This window comes from Hyla sarda, chromosome 2, assembly GCF_029499605.1.
Source record: "Hyla sarda isolate aHylSar1 chromosome 2, aHylSar1.hap1, whole genome shotgun sequence".
NCBI lineage: Eukaryota > Metazoa > Chordata > Amphibia > Anura > Hylidae > Hyla > Hyla sarda.
Genome location: NC_079190.1, coordinates 446998407 through 447020081, shown reverse-complemented (window position 1 = coordinate 447020081; position 21675 = coordinate 446998407).

Genomic DNA, 21675 nt, shown 5'->3' with positions numbered 1-21675 from the left:
ATTCCCCAAGACATTTGCCCACAGATTTTGTAGCTGGGCCTGTAGACCTTTCCCACATAGGTTGCAGAAACTGGTCCCATAAATGCGTAATTGGAGATTAATCTGGTGACTGGACAGGTCAAGGGATAATTGTAGTTAGGCTGAGACATTCCAGGGAAACCATGGCTGTGTGTGGGCAACAATTATCCTGCTGTCAAATGCCACCTAGAAGCCATGAGGTTCAACACATATGGATGCAGGGTGTCCTGCACCTATCATTGAGCTGTCCTTTGTACAGTATCACTACAAGAGGTTATTGTTGTATGCGATCATCACACCAGCAGTTGAGACAGTGGCCCTTATTTACTAAGAGTGGGGTGTAGATTTCTTTGTGGGTTTTAATTCCCTACAATTTATTTTTCATGGTATTTACTAAGGTCTCCCTATATTTTCCACTTTCCCTACATTTTCCTTTTTTTTTTTTTTTTTACACATGCTCTGATCTGTAGGGTTTTCCTCAGCTGAAATCCACCACAATTTCTATGGAAATCTTAGTAAATATATTGGGATTTTGTAAAAATGTCGGGAACATGCCCCTTTTTGGTGACCACGCCCCCTTTCCCAGACGGCCGCGTCCCCTTTTCTTAGCAAAATGGAGAGTTAGTCGGGTTTTTTCAATTCTGGCGCAAATTCTGGCGCAGACAGAATTCCTGGTGCAATGTGCCAGAATCTGGCGCACAACCCGACAAAACATGTCGGGTTTGCAATAGTAAATGAGGGCCAGTGTGTTGCTTCACAGCAAAGGCTGGATACAGTTACTGTCCATAGCAGTCAATGTTTCTCATTCCCAACACCACTGCAAGTAAAAGTGATGGTGTCTGTCAATGGTAGGATTCTTAATTTGCATCACAACACCAAATTTGCTTCTGCCAAGAGCCTGGAAATGGTCCAGACAAAAACCAGGGTATGAAATGAAGGGGTCACCTGTGTCTGTATGGTGGGCAAGGAAACTGTGGGAACTGTTCCTGCTTGTTGATAGATCAAACAATCCTCCCTAATGGTGGCCTGCCAGCACTATTTAGGGCCTATTCACTGTTTATACGTGCCCTCACATAACTATTGCTCCCACCACCTTCTAACACCTAGGTTACAGCCTCCTAGTGTAAATTTATACCCCTCTTAAAGTCTGTTACCTGGAAACTCCTTTGGTACATTATAATGAACGTCAGCTATTTGACAATGGGTTTTCTAAATGTATCATGACTTTCATGCTGCCTGAACCAAAAGTCATCAGGGTGGCCCCTGAAAGCTTCTTTCCACCCCATGGACCTTGATTGATATATTTTTCTCTATCCCTAAACAGGGAGAGATCTATCAATCAAGGATGGTGTGATGGGGAGAATCACCAGGGACCAGCCTGATGACTAGTGGTTCAGGAAGCATAAAAGTGATGACACGTTTGGAAAATCCATTGTAAAATAGCTGATGTTCATTATAATGTACCAGAGGAGTTCTTATACAGTATTTGGGACCTGAATCAATTCAAGTAGAGAGAACCTGATTTATTAATTTTTTTTGTCATATTTAGAGATGAGCGAACTTTTCAAAAATTCGATTTGGCCGATTCACCGAATTTTCCCGAAAAGTTTGTTTTGATCCGAATTTGTTTGCGCCGAATCTATATTAAAAAATGCTATTTCTAGCCTACATACAACCTCTATAGGGGTATAGAACACTTTGCTGTGTCCTAAAACGCATGTGGAGTGTGCTGGGGTAGTGAAATGATACTGTTATTCAGAATAGCATGCAGATTACCGGCATCGCTCTTAGAATCACTGCCGCACAGCAGCACAATGACAGAGCCTGGTGGTGGCATCAGTGTCAGGAGACCATATAGTGACTGAATGACATAGCGTGGAGGTGTTGGCAGCATGAGGACACCATATAGTGGCTGAATGGCACAGCCTGGAGGTGTTGGCAGCATGAGGACACCATATAGTGGCTGAATGGCACAGCGTGGAGGTGTTGGCAGCATTAGGACACCATATAGTGGCTGAATGGCACAGTGTGGAGGTGTTGGCAGCATGAGGACACCATATAGTGGCGGAATGGCACAGCGGGGAGGTGTTGGCAGCATGAGGACACCATATAGTGGCTGAATGGCACAGTGTGGAGGTGTTGGCAGCATGAGACACCATATAGTGGCTGAATGGCACAGCGTGGAGGCACAGCATGAGGACGCCATATAGTGGCTGAATGGCACAGCGTGAAGGTGTTGGCAGCATGAGGACACCATATAGTGGCTAAATGGCACAGCCACAGCGTAGACATGTTGGCAGCAAGAGGAGACCATTTAGTGGCTGAATGGCACAGCATGGAGTTGGCTGATGCACTAGTACACTACACACCAGGGCTTCACAATCCCCCCCCCCCAAAAAAAAAAAAACAATATATGAAATTTTTGACAAAGATTTCTCATAGGTATCCAAAAATGAGAAATTTCCAGACCCAGGCCCCACCTCTGCGGCATCAGGAACCCATATAGTGCCTGAAGGACACAGCCTGGAGTTGGCTGATGCACCAGTACACACCCGGGCTTCACAATCCCCTCCAAAAAACAACAACATTTTAGACATTTTTTAAAGAAATACCTTTGTGTAAGAACAAGCGCATATCCAACAATTCACAAGACTCTATAATGCAGGACTGTGGACCACCCAAAGACATTCTTCTCAAAAATAATAAACCACTCAATGTTTGAATTTTTTTTTACAAAAACGAATTCAATATGTGTGTAAGTGCATCCGTCTCCAAAAGATCAGATCACCAAAGGACTTTTTTCGCCCAAAATGATGAAGCAGAGTTAATCCCTGTCCGCATTTTTTATTTTTTTTTTCATTAAAAAATCACAGGCAACAAGAGTTCCGTTGTGTAACGATTAGCATTCTGGAAAATTCAATTTTATTACTGATAAAATTATCAGTAAATAAAAAAAAAACACTACCCAAGAGTGTTTAATTACCCCATACATTACACCAGGAGCAGTCAGGCGTAGGCCTCAGCAGTACCCAAGAGGCTTTGATAACCCCTTACCTTTGCACGATCAATTGCGAGATCGAGCAATACCTGGTGTGTTATGCCCTCAGATTTCCGGGGCCGCAGCAGCGCTCCACTGAACGGATTAGCGTGTCTCTATCTTTCAAGGACAGGTGCGTGTTGCACTCTGAAACCAGTTCGTGATAGGGATCTGGGATTGCAATTATTTAACCTTAAAACAAGGAATTACCAGTAAGTGAGGGTCATAAACTGGCGTTGATTAAGTCCCTCCCCTTTGTACACACTGCCCTTCACTATAAGTGATTGGATTAGTTAGTGAGTTGGTTAGTGAGGTCCTCGGATCGGCCCAAGCGGGGTAGGAGAAGGCCCTGGCAGAGCGCCGAGAATTTAACGATCAGTGTTGAAATTTGCATTAAGCATGTATTTAGCTACTGCTAAACATCCAAAAATGTAAGGCCCAAGGCCAGAGAAGGCAAGTAGTTTTTGAAAGACACAGAATGAGTCTGGATCATGCATTTGCAGTACCCAAGAGGCTTTCATAACCCTTTACATTTAAAGATCAATGTTTACATTTGCATTAGGCATGTATTTAGCTACTGCTAAACTTCAAAAAATTATAGGCCCAAGGCCTGAGGCACCAGGGAGGCAAGTAGTTTGTGAAAGACACAGAATGAGTCTGGAGCAGTCATTCGCAGTACCCAAGAGGGTTTCATAACCCCTTACATTTAAAGATCAATGTTGACATTTGCATGAAGCATGTATTTAGCTACTGCTAAAATTCAAAAAATTATAGGCCCAAGGCCAGAAGCATCAGTTTTCCCCATATTAGGAGCATAGTTGTCCCCCAGATTAGGCAGCATAGATGTCACCCAGATTAGACAGCATACATGTCCCCCAGATTAGGAGCATACTTGTCCCCAGGGTAGGCAACATAGATGTCCCCCAGATTAGGAGCATACTTGTCCCCCAGATTAGGCAGCATGGATGTCCACCAGATTAGGAGCTTAGTTGTTCCCCAGATAAGGAGCATAGTTGTCCCTCAGATTAGGCAGCATAGATGTCATCCAGATTAGGCATCATAGATGTCCCCCAGATTAGGCAGCATAGATGTCCCCCAGATTAGGCAGCATAGATGTCCCCCAGATTAGGAGCATCGTTTTCCCCCAGATTAGGCAGCATAGATGCCACCCAGATTAGGCAGCATAGATGTCCCCCAGATTAGGAGCATACTTGTCCCCCAGATTAGGCAGCATAGATGTCCACCAGATTAGGAGCTTAGTTGTCCCCCAGATTAGGAGCATAGTTGTCCCCCAGATAAGGAGCATAGTTGTCCCCCAGATTAGGCAGCATAGATGTCATCCAGATTAGGCAGCATAGATGTCCCCCAGATTAGGCAGCATAGATGTCACTCAGATTAGGCAGCATAGATGTCCCCCAGATTAGGAGCATAGTTGTCCCCCAGATTAGTCAGCATAGTTGTCCCCCAATCAGCGCGGGCCGGTCAGAGCCAATCAAAGGGCCGTATGTGTCAAGCAGGCCATACAATCCCCAGGTCTGCCCCAGAGGGTTTCATAACCAACCACAACAGAGAAAATTTTGTTGTAGGAGCATGGTCAATCTACTCAGACCCATCTGTCATTGGTGGCTGGAAATCCTGGCTGATCCATCCCTGATTCATCTTGACAAACGTCAGTCTCTCCACATTTTTAGTGAACAGACGAGTTTGCCTTGGGGTGACTATAGCCCCGGCCACACTAAACACCTGCTCTGATGGCACACTACTGGCCGGGCAGGACACCTTTTCCAGGGCAAACTCCGCTAGTTGCGGCCATAAATCGAGTTTGGCTGCCCAGAAGTCCAGCGGATCTTCAACAGTTGTTGGCAGGGTCATGTCGAGGTAAGCCACCATCTGCTGGTTCAGGTCCTGCTCCATGTCCACCTGCTGCTGATGAGTAGCTTCACTATGTGGCTGAAGGAAGCTACTCATCAGCGACTGTAGACTCAGGCTGCTGCTGATTGAGCCAGTACTTCTCCTGCCACCCCTCCCCTCCCCAGCAGCCGTGGCAGTGGAAGGTGAGCGCAGAGGGCCCCCTGAGTCAGACCTGCGAGTGGATGGACCATGTGGCCGATAGGCATCGGCCAACCGACTACGTAGAAGCTCCCTGAAGTAGGTCAGTTTGTCCTCCCTCTCAGTGGGTGTAAAAAAGGCACCCATTCTGGGCTGGTAGCAAGGGTCTAATAAAGTGGAGATCCAGAAGTCATCGCGCTGACGAATTTTGACAATTCGGGGGTCACTACGCAAGCAACTCAGCATGCATCGTGCCATTTGTGACAGTGACTCGCTGGGACTACCTGCCTCCATCTCCACTGCATACTGCCACGGTGTGTCTGGTTCCTCTGTCTCGCCTCCCTCGTAATAACCCTCCTGCTCCTCTGGCTGCTCCTGCTCCTCCTCTCCATTCCAATGACCAGAAACACCGGCCATCTCATCCACCATAAACTGTGCTCCGCTCTGCCCCTCATCATCCTCCTCCAGTTCATCCCCCACAGGACTCATGTAGCCCTCTGATGTAGGCGCAACTTCTCCATTGCCTTGACCAGCCATGTTTTCAATCATTTTTTGGAGTAAATGTAGGAGTGGAATTACGTCGTTCATGGCGTAATTCGAGCGACTAACAAAAAAGGTGGCTTCCTCAAAGGGCCTCAGCAAACGGCAGGTGTCACGTATGAGCTGCCACTCATTCACATTGAAGTTACACAGGGGAGTACTCCTATCTGCTTGTATCATCAAAAAATCTGTGATGGCTTTTCTTTGTTCGTATAGTCTGTCCAACATATGGAGGGTGGAATTCCAACGTGTGGCAACGTCATAAATGAGACTATGTTGTGGGATACCGTTCTGAAACTGCAGCTCAAGCAAAGTGTGCTTGGCAGTGTACGAGTAGCTGAAGTGCATGCACAGTTTCCTTGCCATTGTCAGGAGGTCTTGCAAATGGGGTGAAGACTTGATGAACTACTTGACAACCAGATTCAACACGTGTGCCATGCAGGGCGAATGGTTCACACGTCCTTGTCGCAGCGTGACCACAATGTTCTTCCCATTGTCGGTCGCCATGGTTCCCATTTCCAGATTTCGTGGAGTAAGCCATACTCGGATTTCTTCCCTAATGAACTTTAGCAGTTCCTCCCCTGTGTGACTCCGTTCGCCAAGGCAAACCATGTGAAGGACGGCTTGACTCCGCTGTGCCCTACACATGTGGTACGATGAAGGGCCACCGAGATTTGGACGTGCAGTGGAGGCCGAGGATACGGGGGAGGAGAAGGAGGCGCACACTGTAAAAGGACCAACTGCCTAGGAGCAAGAGCGTGGAGGAAGCCGTGTGACCTGTCCAAGTTGCTGTTGTGGCTGTTGTGGCTGACATGTATTGTCCCTGCCCGTTGTAACAGCTCCACACGTCGGCGCTGCCATGCACTTTTGAACACACTGACAGGCTCAAGGACTGGCCCACCTTCTCTTGTACAAACTTATGCAGGGCTGGTACTGCCTTCTTCGAAAAGAAATGACGGCTTGGGACTATCCACCTCAGCTCGGCACAAGCCATCAATTCCCTGAAAGCTGCAGAGTCCACCAGTTGGAAAGGGAGGGACTGCAACACCAGCAACTTGGCAAGGAGCTCATTCAACTTTTGCGCCGTTGGATGAGTGGGCGCATACTGTTGTCTCTTGGATATGGCTTCACCCATCGATTGTTGGCGGAATGACTGACTACGAGCGGAAGAAGCAGGAGCGCAAGAAGGAGGGTTTGACACAATGCTCCCTTCGGCTGAGGTGGTGGAGCCTTGGCTGGATGACGGAGGGAGCGGATGGCCACTGGGTGATGCGGCAGGCTGGACCACTACATCGGAGCCACGGTTATCCCAGGCCGCTTTATGGTGGCGAATCATGTGTTGACGCAGGGCCGTGGTGCCGAGATTGGGACCCTGGCCACGCTTCACTTTCTGCCGACAGATTTTGCATGTGACCAAGTTAAGGTCCTCCGGATTCTTTATGAAGAACAACCACACCGCAGAGTAGCTGATTTTCCCACCCGCAGTCCTCACTATTTCACTGCTATTGGTGCCGTCTCCAGAAACCCCTGTTCCACTACTTTCCTGAATGGTAGCTTGCCGCGAAGCAGGTGGTCTCCCCCTGGCACGTTTGGCTCCCGAATTTCCACTACTGCCACCACCACGCTGATTGCCAACCGTGCTACCACCTTGCTGCCTCATAGACAAAGAGCAAATCTCTTCTCCTGATGATGATGAAGCCCTGGCTTCTGCACCCCGCTCCCAATTGCGATCGGCTTTATCATCATCCAAATATGTGTGCACGTCACTGATGTCCTCCTCGTGTTCCACAACAGTGTCTGCCTCAGGACCCTGAACAATTGAAACACCGCCTACCACGTCACTCTCCGCATACATACTTGCCTGCCTTGCGGAGCAAGCGATGCATGTCTCCTCACATTCTTGGCTGCCCATTAGCTGCTGACTGTCCTCTATTGGATCGTCCTCAGTAAATAGTGGAGCTGAACCCAAAGCATGAGATACTTCTTTGGGAGAGGGAACAGCATAGGACAAAGGTAATGGGATTACGGGGACTGCTCCCGGGCCATGCAAACTGACGGTTGTGTCCGAGGAACCCACCGACTCTTGACTGGGGTTGTCAGATGTCGCTTGTGATGATGGGGATGAGTGTGAAAACCAATTGACGAGGAGAGATGGAGAGACACGACCGCTGGGTATTAAGGGGAGCTCAGGCCTATTGCTGCAACTCCTGCTGCCACTCGCCCCAAGTCTGCTGCCAACTCTGCCTGACATATGTAGGCCTCTGCCCCTTCTCTGTGCACGCCCTGGCACTTCCCTGCCTGACATACTTAGTGCGTTTATGAGGGTATAGAACAGCAGCAGGCGATTATTTACAGCTGTCCTTTCAAAGTATATAGGCCCTAGACAGATTAACAGGTACTAAATAATACACTCCTTTGTTGTATGTATGCCCTTTGCCATGATGAGCGCACTGGTATGCGTATTTCTACGCAGAAAAAACACTTTTTTTTTTTAAATACACCAGCAGGTGTATACTAATGTGTAGAATAGCACTGAATTTAGCACAGAGACAGAATAACAGGTAGTAAATAGTACACTACTTGGTTCTATGTATGCCCTTTGCAATGATGAGCGCACTGTTAAGCGTATTTATACGCAGAAAAAAAGTCTTTTTTTTGTTGTATACACCAGCCGGTGTATACTAATGTGTGGAATAGCACTGAATTTAGCACCGAGACAGAAATACAGGTACTAAATAGTACACTATCTTGTTGTATGTATGCCCTTTGCAATGATGAGCGCACTGTTTAGCGTATTTGTACACAGGAAAAACTTTTTTTTTCTTTAATACACCGGCAGGTGTATAACGTGTGGTATAACACTGAATGTAGCACAGAGACAGAAAAAAAGCTAGTATATGGCAGGCTATTTGCTTGTATGTAGGCCATTTGCAATGATAAGGGCACTGTTAAGCGTATTTGTACGCATGAAAAACTTTTTTCTTTCTTTCATACACTGGCAGGTGTATAACATGTGGTATAACACTGAAACTAGCACAGAGACAGAGTAACAGGTGAAAAATGGTAAAAAGGCACTAAAGTCCACACTAATATGACTTATTTCTGAACACCAGCAGGACCCAACAGTGCAGCACCACCAAAAAAAAAAAAATTCTGAGCAGCAGAAGATTTGTGGAGCAAATAAAATTAAACTCAATTGGGCTGAAAAATGAGGAGATAAGATGTTTCAGAAAGTTCAGGCAGCTTGGAGATCTCTTATGACAGATCAGCTGACAGCTATCTGCCCCTCTCTGCTGCAATGCTCAATAACGTGAATAGGAGGTTTAGCAATCAATGATCCTTCTCAGAGTAACAGCACAGCACTCTGCACTCCTGCCTTTCCCTAATGCTGATGTGACTAGCAGTTGCAGTGTAACGCTGTGGTATGAGCTATTCACACACACGTAGTCCTGTCCTCTCCATCTGAGTGCATAGATGAAATGAAGAGAGGCAAGATGGCCGCCGATTATATAGGGGCTGTGACATCACAGGGGTCAGTGAACACTGATAGGCTGCATCTCACATGTGATTCAGGGTCAGCCCGCCTAACTTCATTTCAGCCGCTGTTTCCCGCCCTCCCATAATCCCCTTCCCCATTCACTCGCATGTGGATCCGCCATCTTAGGTCTCCAATAGCCTGGAACGCTGTAAATGGAGTTTAATGAAGTGATTTGCGTGATAGAATCACGGCGATATTCGTATTCGTTGTCAATCAAATTTTTCATGAAATTCGTAACGAATTTGGGTTCATCAACTTCGATTCGCTCATCTCTAGTCATATTCATACAATATCCAACAGAAAAAAATTCCATATAAAATCAAAAACAATGCAGGTACAGTAAGGTCCGATATACTCAAGATGGAAGGTTGTATGGCATATGGCCTTAGAGATTTCAGACTTTCACATGTTAGAAAAAGGGAGGGGGGAGGCAGAGATAATCTCATTTCCCATGATGACCTTTTACCTTTTGAGAAGTTTGCCGCTTCAGATGGTGACATTTTCTCTGGTCACTTCAGTTCTCCTCCAGTTTGAATCCTGAAATTAACCTATTAATCAAGTGACAAAGAATCAGAAGTAAATGTGAATGAGACTATCCTGGTGTAATTCATCAACGCGGCTTAGCACAAATGTGCAGATGTAGAAAGAGTGTATAAAACCAGTGTTAAATATTGCACAGATGGCTTTTTGGGGATTCAAATAAATATGCTAGAAAAGGTTGCGAAATAAAAGCAGAATTCACGGAAGATTGAACAGATGAAGTGACAGATCTTCACCGAGTCAGTAATAAAGAAACTATACAAGGCTAGAATATTTCAGATTAATAAGGACTTGGTAACATTTTTGCTCCATAAACTTATATAGTTCTGGAGAAAACAAGTTTGCTTCCTGCATATTAACAGAGTTCTCTGGGATTGGGGGTAAGGGGCGGGGTTGAGTATTTGCTTAACAAATTTACCATTCTGTCACGTATAAAAAACAAACACCTATTTACCAACCTCTGCTCCCCTGGTGACTCCATTGTCCTAGTGTGCTCCTTTTCCAGGTTTCCTGTGGTCAACACGTCATGCTGCTGCTCAGCACATTGCTGGCCAAAACAATGTACCATCTTGGCTAGGCTTTATATGTCAGATTGCGGCTCAGTAATCACTGACAAATGGGGGGCATCACTGCGTGTTGACTACAGGGAACCCCAGAAGGGTAGCGCACCAAGGAACGTAGCGGGACAACGGAGGCACCCGGGGAGCAGTGGAAGGTAAGCAGATTTTTTAACATTTTTTTAAATACCTGACAGAATGATACATTTGTTTAAAAAAAATTATCCTGGAGTACTCCTTTATTTTACATCACAATTGATAAAGTTTGACTTAGTCCACTGAGCATATGTCTCCAATAAAGAGACTTGTCTTGGGGCTAAATGGCTGTCATGAGATTACCATAACACTGTGGCTAGCTTTTTGTGAACTTGTATTTCCTGTTTGACTTTTCTTTTTTCGACTACAAATCCCACAATTCCATTTTCCTCCCTCCCAAACATCAGCCACCCCACCCATTGAAACAAAAGCCCTGTGGTTTTCTATCAGGGTGCCTACAGCTGTTGAATTAGTTGCATATTGATCCATCCACCCATTGAAGCAGACATCCCTGTCATCACCTAACTAGTGAGTCAGGTCTCGGACACATTGCAAGCTGGGAAAAATCCAAGACAACAGTAATTTTGTATGCTGTTAAAAATAAATAGTGGGGTGAAAATCACAGAAGAATTGTGAGAAAACCGTCACACACAGGTACAAACACTATATTATGAACTACACTAACTTTACCGCCCCTGTAGCATAGTCAAATAAAAAAAAATCCTGGAATACCCCTTTAAGCTAAGTGCACAGCTTGTTTGTATCTTGTCTTTAAATGTTTGTATCTTTAGTCTTTAACTGCAAGCGAGCTCCGACTTCAGAACGCCAACTGTGATAGGCTTCGGGTGCCGTGGTCGTCATGCTCCCTCCATTAATGTCTACATGAAGGGGGCCGTGGTTGCTTGCAATTCGGCACAGAGCATAGTTCGCTCTGTGCATGCAGATTACTGGGGTGCCAGGCTGGAGATTGCGGGGGGTCCCTAGGGACAAAGTACCTCTTTAAGTAAATTATTATCTTATCACTTAGGTGTTGTGTGTGAACCAAGTATAGGAAAAAGGTACCAAGAGGAATCCTATTCTAGGACAATACGTAATAACAAGCCCATGAACGTGCCGTACTGATCATATTTAATGTGTAGTTATTTTATTGTGACCCACAATAAAAAATGATGGCTTTGCTTTAGAGATAATAGGTGATAGATTAGACCAAGGCCAAAACGAGAAGTGTTGATCATGAGATTTATTAAGGTTCTGCACAGGAAAAGTGGAAGAGTTACCCAAAACCTATCACGTAACTGCAGTCATTTTCCAAAGGCTTCAGGAATAATGAGCACTAGCACTTGTGCCCCTTATCTGTACAAGTTTGGAACCAGTTTGGAACAAGACTCATCTCAGGCACCTTACTTTGTATTAGTAGCAGTGTGGTATCGCTTTCTTGCTACACTCTAGAATTACATTGCTTGTTAGTATAACATGACAACATAATATTCCTTTGTGAGAATTAAAACACATTCGACTGTCTGTGATAAATATAGTAGAAAGAATACTGTTTTTAATCCCCCAACCCCCTTATAGTTCCCCTATGAACTATTGTGACTTTTGGAGGCAACCGGCCTAGACCACTTGCCTGTGCTGCATTTGCTCCCTGTGACACTGTAATGTGGAGTCAGTAGGATACAGTACATGAGGTAATGTTGTTACATAAACTGTAATGCTCAATCTGTTTCCCTGCTAATATTCCTAATATTTAATTAACAGAAGTATCAAATATCCAGCAAGGAAGCGGAAGCAGACATAAATGTTTAAAAATGCTGCTCGAGAATATATCAGAGTAACAAGGAGATGACAAGTTCTTTCGATATGAAGGAGGAAGCACAGTAGGGGCTACTAAGATTTACAAAGGTTAAACATGAGCTGTGTCGCTCATTGCATTAACTTTTCTGACTATTACAAGTGTGCTTCTTATTCAGTGGTGCAGACTGCAATGGGAAAAAAATGGAATATACTGTACAATGTATAGTTTTTTATTCTCATATAATAATAAGGGTTTAAAGGGGTATTCCCATCTGAAGAAGTTATCCCCCTATTCAAAGCTAATCGGTAACTGTCTGACCCCTGGAGTCCCAACCAATACTGTCAACAGTAAAAAATTGTCCCCTGAAAGAACGGACCACACCACACGTGCACAGCAAGCATTATCTTCATTCTCCAGCTATCTTCGGCTGCAATAACGGGAGTTAGAACGGATGTTAGAGGAATCCCATTCAAGTGAATGGCATCCTCTTTCCCTGTTATGAATACTGTTAGGCTCTGTTACAAAAACGGACGTTGAGGGCGGTCAAAGTGAAAAAAAAAAAGACCTTAACCCCTTAAGGACGCAGGACGTAAATGTACGTCCTGGTGAGGTGGTACTTAACGCACCAGGACTTACATTTACGTCCTGTGCATAACCGTGGGTGTCACGATTCGGCTTACAGGTTGTGGATCCTCTGTGTCAGCGAGGGATTGGCGTGGACCGTGCTGGTGGACCGGTTCTAAGAGGCTACTGGTGTTCACCAGAGCTCGCCGCAAAGCGGGATGGTCTTGCTGCGGCAGTAGCAGCCAGGTCGTATCCACTAGCAACGGCTCAACCTCGCTGACTGCTGAGAAGGCGTGGGATAGAAGGACTAGGCAGAGGCAAGGTCAGACGTAGCAGAAGGTCGGGGCAGGCGGCTAGGTTCGTAGTCAAGATGGATAGCAGGAGTTCAGGTAACACAGGCTTTGGACAACACTAAACGCTTTCACTGGCACAAGGCAACAAGATCCGGCAAGGGAGTGCAGGGGAAGTGATGTGATAAAGCCAGGGAGCAGGTGGAAGCCAATTAAGCTAATTGGGCCAGGCACCAATCATTGGTGCACTGGCCCTTTAAGTCTCAGAGAGCTGGCGCGCGCGCGCCCTAGAGAGCGGAGCCGCACGCGCCAGCACATGACAGCAGGGGACCGGGACGGGTAAGTGACTTGGGATGCGATTCGCGAGCGGGCGCGTCCCGCTGTGCGAATCGCATCCCCGTCGGCCATATCAGTGCAGCGCTCCCAGTCAGCGGGACCGACCGGGGCGCTGCAGGGAGAGAGACGCCGTGAGCGCTCCGGGGAGGAGCAGGGACCCGGAGCGCTCGGCGTAACAGTACCCCCCCCCCCCTTAGGTCTCCCCCTTTTTTTGTCCGACAACTGCTTTACCTGGGACGAGGACACCGGGAAAGAATGGAGGGTTTCCTCAACGGCAGGCAGTACAGCAGGAGTGGGAATGGGGAGGGAGGGCAGAGGGTGAAGCTTGGCACGGGGCAGGGTGACACCAGGACGGGGGCCATGAGGAGGCACTGAGGCTTGCCTGACGGGACTGGGAGGGGGGGAGAGGCATTTCTTGTGGCAAGCAGAGTCCCAGTTCTTGATCTCCCCGGTGGTCCAGTCAAGGGTGGGAGAATGAAGCTGGAGCCATGGCAGACCGAGGAGGACCTCAGAGGTGCAGTTGGGGAGGACGAAAAATTCAATCCTTTCGTGGTGGGGTCCAATGCACATTAAGAGGGGTTTTGTGCGGTAACGCACGGTGCAATCCAATCTAACTCCGTTGACCGCGGAAATGTAGAGCGGCTTGACGAGACGAGTCACCGGGATGCAGAACTTATTCACCAAAGACTCCAAAATGAAATTCCCAGAGGCACCAGAGTCCAAGCAGGCCACGGCTGAGAGGGAGGAATTGGCTGAAGGAGAAATCCGCACGGGCACCGTGAGACGTGGAGAAGCAGACTTTGAACCAAGAGACGCCACACCCACGTGAGCTGGGTGCGTGCGTGCGTTTCCCAGACGTGGAGGACGAATAGGGCAATCCACCAAGAAATGCTCGGTACTGGCACAGTACAGACAAAGATTTTCTTCCCTACGGCGATTCCTCTCTTCCTGGGTCAGGCGAGACCGATCCACTTGCATGGCCTCCTCGGCGGGAGGCCCAGGCGTAGATTGCAAAGGATGCTGTGGGAGAGGTGCCCAGAGATCTAAGTCTTTTTCCTGGCGGAGCTCCTGATGTCTCTCAGAAAAACGCATGTCAATGCGGGTGGCCAAATGGATAAGTTCTTGCAGGTTGGCAGGAATCTCTCGTGCAGCCAGCACATCCTTGATGCTACTGGATAGGCCTTTTTTAAAGGTCGCGCAGAGAGCCTCGTTATTCCATGATAATTCGGAAGCAAGAGTACAAAATTGGATGGCGTACTCGCCCACTGAAGAATTACCCTGGACCAGGTTCAGCAGGGCAGTCTCGGCAGAAGAAGCTCGGGCTGGTTCCTCGAAGACACTACGGACTTCAGCGAAGAATGACTGGACTGTGGCTGTGGCAGGATCATTGCGGTCCCAGAGCGGTGTGGCCCAAGACAAGGCCTTTCCTGAAAGAAGGCTCACTACGAACGCCACCTTAGACCGTTCTGTAGGAAACAAGTCCGACAACATCTCCATATGCAGGGAACATTGAGACAGAAATCCACGGCAGAGTCTAGAGTCCCCATCAAATTTGTCCGGCAGGGACAAGCGGAGGCTAGGAGCGGCCACTCGCTGCGGAGGAGGTGCAGGAGCTGGCGGAGGAGATGGTTGCTGCTGTAGCAGAGGCAGAAGTTGCTGTAACGTGGCGGTCAACTGCGACAGCTGCTGTCCTTGTTGGGCAATTTGCTGCGATTGCTGAGCGACCACCGTGGTAAGGTCAGCGAGACTTGGCAGCGGCACCTCAGCGGGATCCATGGCCGGATCTACAGTTACGATTCGGCTTACAGGTTGTGGATCCTCTGTGTCAGCGAGGGATTGGCGTGGACCGTGCTGGTGGACCGGTTCTAAGAGGCTACTGGTGTTCACCAGAGCCCGCCGCAAAGCGGGATGGTCTTGCTGCGGCAGTAGCAACCAGGTCGTATCCACTAGCAACGGCTCAACCTCGCTGACTGCTGAGAAGGCGTGGGACAGAAGGACTAGGCAGAGGCAAGGTCAGACGTAGCAGAAGGTCGGGGCAGGCGGCAAGGTTCGTAGTCAAGATGGATAGCAGGAGTTCAGGTAACACAGGCTTTGGACAACACTAAACGCTTTCACTGGCACAAGGCAACAAGATCCGGCAAGGGAGTGCAGGGGAAGTGATGTGATAAAGCCAGGGAGCAGGTGGAAGCCAATTAAGCTAATTGGGCCAGGCACCAATCATTGGTGCACTGGCCCTTTAAGTCTCAGAGAGCTGGCGCGCGCGCGCCCTAGAGAGCGGAGCCGCGCGCGCCAGCACATGACAGCAGGGGACCGGGACGGGTAAGTGACTTGGGATGCGATTCGCGAGCGGGCGCGTCCCGCTGTGCGAATCGCATCCCCGTCGGCCATATCAGTGCAGCGCTCCCGGTCAGCGGGACCGACCAGGGCGCTGCAGGGAGAGAGACGCCGTGAGCGCTCCGGGGAGGAGCAGGGACCCGGAGCGCTCGGCGTAACAGTGGGCATCGGAGCGATGCCCGTGTCATGCGCGGCCGATCCCGGCTGCTGATCGCAGCCAGGGACCCGCCGGCAATGGCCGACGCCCGCGATCTCGCGGGCGTCCGCCATTAACCCCTCAGGTGCCGGGATCAATACAGATCCCGGCATCTGCGGGAGTTCGCGATTTAAATGAACGATCGGATCGCCCGCAGCGCTGCTGCGGGGATCCGATCATTCAGAACGCCGGACGGAGGTCCCCTCTCCTTCCTCCGTCCAGCTCCCGGCGTCTCCTGCTCTGGTCTGTGATCGAGCAGACCAGAGCAGGAGATGACCGATAATACTGATCTGTTCTATGTCCTATACATAGAACAGATCAGTATTAGCAATCATGGTATTGCTATGAATAGTCCCCTATGGGGACTATTCAAGTGTAAAAAAAAATGTAAAAAAATGTAAAAGTAAGAGTAAAAACAAAGTGAAAAATCCCCTCCCCCAATAAAAAAGTAAAACGTCCGTTTTTTCCTATTTTACCCCCAAAAAGCGTAAAAAACATTTTTTATAGACATATTTGGTATCGCCGCGTGCGTAAATGTCCGAACTATTAAAATAAAATGTTAATGATCCCGTACGGTGAACGGCGTGAACGAAAAAAAAAAAAAAGTCCAAAATTCCTACTTTTTTAATACATTTTATTTAAAAAAAAATTATAAAAAAATGTATTAAAAGTTTTTTATATGCAAATGTGGTATAAAAAAAAAGTACAGATCATGGCGCAAAAAATGAGCCCCCATACCGCCGCTTATACGGAAAAATAAAAAAGTTAGAGGTCATCAAAATAAAGGGATTATAAACGTACTAATTTGGTTAAAAAGTTTGTGATTTTTTTTAAGCGCAACAATAATATAAAAGTATATAATAATGGGTATCATTTTAATTGTATTGACCCTCAGAATAAAGAACACATGTTATTTTTACCATAAGTTGTACGGCGTGAAAACAAAACCTTCCAAAATTAGCAAAATTGCGTTTTTCGTTTTAATTTCCCCACAAAAATAGTGTTTTTTGGTTGCGCCATACATTTTATGATATAATTAGTGATGTCATTACAAAGGACAACTGGTCGCGCAAAAAACAAGCCCTCATACTAGTCTGTGGATGAAAATATAAAAGAGTTATGATTTTTAGAAGGCGAGGAGGAAAAAATGAAAACGTAAAAATTTAATTGTCCTTAAGGCCAAAATGGGCTGAGTCCTTAAGGGGTTAATGTCCATTTGTAACGGAGCCACTTTCATAGTGTGAAAGTAGCCTTAGTTTGTTATCCCCTATCCTGTGGATTGGGAATAATGTCTTCATATGGGAGTACCTCTAAAACATTTAATGCAGATGTTGCCATGAATATTAGGACATATTAGATGAAAGTCCTTAAGTCAAGAAGAACCTTATTAGCCAGAATGTAGAGCTGCTGCAAAGAGGAAACTGCTAAGAAGGATCCTTTGCATCAAGAAATTAAATAAAAATACACTGAGGAAAATTAACTATTGAAAAGGTTCCAAAATTCTGGTGTAAAGTGAGCCAAAAATGGTAAAAAAGACAAACAGCCCATGTTTTATGTATTTTAGAAAGATTTGATACACTTTTGTGTCTTAACGATAAATGGGACAAGGACTATTGGGAAATTGGCATGGCCTTGTTTATAGGAGAAGTATCATGCAAATAACGTATCCCCTATCCAATGGTTAGGGAATACGTTTTAGATCGCGGGAGTCCAACTTCTGGGACCTCCCGCCATCTCCTGCATGGGAACCCAGCTCTAGGAAGCTTGTCAACCCCTAGCATGAAGCCGTGGCCAACATGCCTTCTCCATGTATCTCTATGGGAGAGACGGAGATAGCCGAATGGCTCTCCCATAGATGTGCTGCTGTAATGTTCCAGTACAGAACATAGTCCTGTACTACACTTAGGCTCTGTCAGGATGAGTCCCTCAGTGTCCTGGGGGCTCTCCTGCAGTGTCTACCCCATAATGAAGTTAATGTTAATATGTCTAGCCAGTACAAGATTATGTATTATGTGTATATAGAGTATAAAGGACCTTTGGAGGACCAATGTAAATGTCTAAAGGACCTTTGGAGTTATCACATGTTATGTTATCACATGATATGCAGAGTCTGACTGGGAGAGCATGGTAAGTGAGCTGTTGCACCCTGTTTACACTGGTGTGGTTCTGTGCGGCGTCTGTTGCTGCCGTGGCGCCATGTCTGTGGGGAGGTGCGACCCATAGACTGGTTTGAGTGGCATTTGGGCCGCTCTGCCAGTGGGTCGTTTCCCCTGTGGGCACTGGTGTCGCGGCGGTGGTGGTCGTCGCCCAGTGCTACGCCATTTTAAGCTAGGGACGTTAGGGACCCACTCTAAATAGGTGGCCTTGACGTGGCGAGTGGGCTTTGTACTTTTTGATCAAAACGTATACTAACAACATGTTAGTTTTTGAAATTATGCTGAGAAGCAATTAGATCATTATACAAGATTGTAGATGTTCGGCCATGTCTGTTTCTTCTACCTGAATTCACATGATATCCAGAGAGCACCAGTTAAACACATGACCTGCAGCTTGACCTGTGGGGTTCTTGCTCAGCCCCCCTTTATAAGAGGGGGAGCCATTACAATCTCTCGCTTACACCAGACCTTTGCCGACCTTTTACCTCACAACCAGCATCCAGTACACCTGGAGGCCTCAAGCATGCAAATGTCAGTAAGTCCAGCCATCTATGTCTACTGTCTCTACCTGCAACCAAGCCAAGTTACCAGTCAAGTCAATTATAGTCAGAGTGGCTGCATGGAAGTCTGATCCAAAAGTATTGCAACCCCAAGCAAGCTGCAGGGCCCTTTCTGTGTTACTGTCTGACTCTCTGGGATTATGGCCTAGCTGTAAAGACTGTAACAACTGTCTGACCTCAGTAAAGCCTCCGTTAACCATAACCTGGTCGTGGACTCTTGTTGCCCTGCCTAACCTTGGGATAACGGGGATATCGTTTGGGTGGTTAGCGATCCCCAAAAACCACTCTGGCGTCACAAACACTAGGGGTCAATAATATCTTGCCCCTGGGGTTAATACCATCTGCCCCATCCACCTACACCTTTCACGCCCCGTGGTCACCCCACAACTCGGGGTCACCACACTGCCAACAATAAACAATGATTTCTGGGCTTCCACAATCTCTGTGATCAGCACAGAGCATTTGCTGATTGCTGTTGTAATGTCTCAGTACAGGACATGGTCCTGCACTGCAGTTAGGCCCTGCCAGATTGAGTCCCTCAGTGACCTGGGGCTCCCCTGCTGTTTCTATAATGTTATTTATCCTACTTTATGTGTAGTCAGTGTCCCAATGTATAGCTACTCTAAAGGACCTGTGAAATGTCACATGTTATGTTGTCACATGATGTTACCCAATGGGCTTTAGTTCAGCCCCCCCACTATATAAAGGGGTGGCCATTACACTTCTCTCTATTCCTTTACTGAGAACCAGCCAGTACAGATGTCTCAGTGCTAGTGATCAGCATCTAAGAGGGCCACAAAGCTACCGTCATTCCAGTAAGTCTAAAGTCTATGTATGCTGTCACTACAAATAGTCAAGTATGCAAGTCCTGCATATAGTCAAGCCTCAAGATAATTGTCTCAAGTCTATTAAAAGTATAATTGATCCCAGCAAGCTGCGAGGTCCTTCTGGGTTCCTGGCCACCTCTCTAGGAATCTGGCCTAGCTGTGAAGATAATTCCATCTGTCTTGAACTCAGTAAAGCCTCAGTTAATCCATAACTGGTTGTGCACTCTCCTTTCCTTAACTAGCCAATGGAATAACAGAGATACCATTTGTGTGGTTCGGGTACCAAAAAACACTCTGGCGTCACGAACACTAGGGTTTAATAACATCTTGCCCCAGGGGTTAACACCATCTGGCCGCACCACCTACACCGCTACACCCGTGGTCTCGCCATACACTGGTGGTCCACTACACTGTGCCTGATCGCAGAGCAATAATTGGCCAGTTTGCTTGATAATTGCCCTGGATGACAAGGACTTCAACCTGAAGCAGTGCTTGGCCTACAGTAAAGAGTATGTTCACACTGAGGAATTGACCAGAAATAATTTTGGTCAGGAAATTCAGAAAATCTTCTAACTTCTCCTTGGATTAACTTGCTGCAGAATTTGTGCAGTTTTGCAGGATTTGAGCAGAATTTGAGTAGAATTTCTGTGTGCTTAAAACACAGAATTCTGACGAAATTCAAAACCCAATTGGCTTAGGAATTTGCCCGGAATTCTGCAAAATTTAAAGACTTGTTCAATGTTTTTGCAGAATCCAGAAAGCAGAACTTTCTCTGCAGAATTTCCGCAGAGGAAATTCCACTGTGTGAATGGGACAACAGGACTCCCATTCAACATAATGGGGGAGATTTATTAAAACATGTCAATAGGAAAAGTTGTCCAGTTGCCCATAGCAACCAATCAGATTGCTTCTTTCATTTTTAACAAGGCCTCTGCAAAATGAAAGAAGTGATCTGATTGGTTGCTATGGGCAACTGGACAACTTTTCCTTTGCACAGATTTTGATAAATCTCCCCCAATGTGCAGTACATTTAGCAGAATTTCCTAGCAGAATTTTTCCAGCAGATTTTTTTCTGCATTGTGAACATAGCCTTAGTGCGAACAGAGCACGGGTAAGACCATTAAAATAAATGGAACTTTTTATTTAAGGCGGAATTAAAACAGATTACTGGCACAGAATTATGCACATAAATTCCTCCTCATTTCGGCGTCAGTTCCTCAGTGTGAACATACCCTAAGGGTACATTCACATGGAAGATTACCTGCAGAATTTCTGCAGCGTATTGCTGCGGAAAATCTGCAGCAGATAATCTGCTACCATTGAATTCAATGGGTTTGAAGGAAAATCTGCAAAACTGCCTCTATTGCGGATTTTCTGATGACCCACTGAAGTCATTGGTAGCAAAATACGCTGCGAATTTTCCGCAGCAAATATGCTGCGGAAATTCTGCAGGTAATCCGCCCTTGTGAACGTACCTTTAGGCAGTGGTTTCCAAACAGGGTGCCTCCAGCTGTTGGAAACCTAGAACTCCCAGCATGCCCAGACATGCTGGGAGTTGTAGTTTTGCAACAATTGGAAGCCCACTGGTTAGGAAACACTGAAGTAAGGTACAATGATGCTTATATGAAGTACTGGGGTACATTCAATTATTCTTCAAGTAGAAAATGAGTTTCTGATGTGTGTGTCTGGCCAGTGGTTTTCTGGAATACAGCAGATTTGTGCAGGGAAAAAGATCAATGAACCTTTTGTCAGCGTTACTTCTCTTTTGTGATGCACAATGTCAGAATTCTCTGAAGGCACGTATCTAAGTGAATTCTTAAAGGGGCCTTCCACATTTTTCTACAAGAATGACTATTTTGATAGATGTGATAGCTTCAAAGACTTTTCCCAGTACTGTGCAATATCAGATAAAATATCTATTTTGGATTTGAACTGAATTTTACTCAAAAATGGGAGTGTACAAAACAGTACTAGAATGGGGGAATAGGGGTACAGGTGAGTGCCTACACTGGAGTCCCTACCTATCTAGGTGGGAATCTCCTGATTTTAAGTGTGGATGGGGTTGGGAGAAAAACATAAATAATACAATTATACACAGGTTAGCGGACCTCTCTTACCAACGCATTTCGCCCAAAGATTATCAGGGCTCATCAGGGAGTGAAAGGAGACCACAATAGGGTACAAAGAGCATTGATAATACAGAGATATTACAAAAAATATAGGCACATAAAGAATGATAATGCTAATGATGTTAGTACAGTGTCAGTGGGTTAGTGGGTGTCAGCCGGTCTTTATAGATAGA